This window comes from Petaurus breviceps, unplaced genomic scaffold (genome assembly GCF_028583685.1).
Source record: "Petaurus breviceps papuanus isolate PSGF00001 unplaced genomic scaffold, PetGlider_PUasm1.0 90752, whole genome shotgun sequence".
NCBI classification, from domain to species: Eukaryota; Metazoa; Chordata; class Mammalia; order Diprotodontia; family Petauridae; genus Petaurus; species Petaurus breviceps.
In genome coordinates, this window is record NW_027187336.1 from 12,107,264 (window position 1) to 12,109,107 (window position 1,844).

Genomic DNA, 1,844 nt, shown 5'->3' on the forward strand with positions numbered 1-1,844 from the left:
TGTTGGTAGCCTGCATGTTTATGATAATTATTGACTCCCTATTAAACAAGTAAAGAAGCAACCTCCCTCCTCTTGGTAGAGAGATGGGGAGCTCCTGGCAGCGTGTGGCATACCTTGTCAGAGGGATTACTTTATGGTTGCAGTTGCTTCCTTGTTTTCTTTTTTACAAGGCAGCATTCAGTTGAGTGGGGAGGGGGTAGTGAAAGTGTGTCCAGAAATCATCATTTAAGAACAAAAAGCATCAACAAATATTTTCTTTTTTTAAACCAACTCAGTAGAATGGATACTGTTAAGAGATAACCTTTGAGCTTTTGCGGGTTGGCAGGGCATGAGGCTGCAGCACCATGAAGGCCTCGGGCACCCTGAGAGAGTATAAGGTAGTTGGGTGCTGCCTGCCCACTCCCCCAAGAGCCCGGTGCCGCCTCTTTATCGCATGTGGATCTTTGCTCCTAATCATGTCATAGCAAAGTCCCAATTCTGGTACTTCGTTTCCCAGCTGAAAAAGATGAAGAAGTCTTCTGGGGAAATCGTATATTGCCGACAGGTGTTTGAAAAGTCCCCTCTTAGAGTGAAGAACTTTGGCATCTGGCTGTGTTAAGATTCCAGGAGTGGAGCCCACAACATGTACAGGGAGTACAGGGACCTGACCACTGCTGGTGCCGTCACTCAGTGCTACCGAGATATGGGAGCCCGTCACCGTGCCCAGGCCCACTTCATCCAGATCATGAAAGTGGAAGAAATTCCTGCCAGCAAATGCTGCCAGCCTGTAGGAAAGCAGTTTCACGACTCCAAAATCAAGTTCCCTCTGCCCCACAGAGTTCTGTGTGGCCAGCACAAGCCACGATTTACTACCAAGAGGCCCAACACGTTCTTCTAAGTTTAGAATCAATGAGGCACCTATTTGATTTAAATAAATTTCTCAATCAGAAAAAAAAGAGATAACCTTTGAGAAGTACTCTTTTGTGTGTGTGTGTCTTTTTGGAGGGGAGAAGGCAGGGCAATTGGTGTTAAGTGACTTTTCCAAGGTCACACAGGTAGTAAGTGTTAAATGTCTGAGGCCGAATTTGAACTCAGGTCCTCCTGACTCCAGGGCCAGTGCTCTATTCACTGTGCCACCTAGCTGCCCCAAGGAGTACTCTTATCACTACACCTTTCTGCTCTCCCATATTTCCACTCTTATGCTAATATTTAGCCTTAGTGAAAGCAGTTCTCTATGAGGAGTCCTCTTCTTCTTGGAAAGGCCCTCAGCCATAGGCCTTACTGAAATAAATTTACCAGGGTGTCAGTGGCTCAGGGGATAGAGCACTAGGCCCAGAGTCAGGAAGACTTATCTTCCTGAGTTCAGATGTGACCTCAGACACTAACTAGCTGTGTGACCCTGCGTAAGTCACTGAACTCTGCCTCAGTTCCTCATCTGTCACATGAGCTGGAGAAGGCAAAACCACTCTAGTATCTTTGCCAAGAAAACCCCAGATGGGGTCATTCTCAATTTTAGCACTTATTTCCTTTTTTCCCCCCATCCCTACTGTGAATAATTTCCTAAGTCCCAGTCTGTGACATCAATGACTGGTGGAATCCTGGGAAAAGATCTCCTTCTCTGTGGTGATTTTGAGTCAGGACCAGATTCTGTATCTAGCCACAAAAGAAATTATTTTCAAAGGCATCCTCCCACAAATCATGACTACATACCTGTCATATAACTCCACTTTTCCTTGATAGAAATATAGTGAAGGTGTATTGAAAAAGAAAGTCTTATCATACTTGGCCACTATGAATCTCTTTGGACTTAAAACCTACACAGTAGTATCCAGCAGCCTTATGACCTCCCAAGAGAATGGAAGTTT

General features: G+C 45.2%; 1 pseudogene; it reads left to right on the forward strand.

The window, feature by feature from the left end:
• The first annotated feature begins 344 nt into the window (after nucleotides 1–344).
• Nucleotides 345–878, forward strand: LOC138146073 (large ribosomal subunit protein eL20 pseudogene; annotated as a pseudogene).
• The last annotated feature ends 966 nt before the right edge of the window (nucleotides 879–1,844 follow it).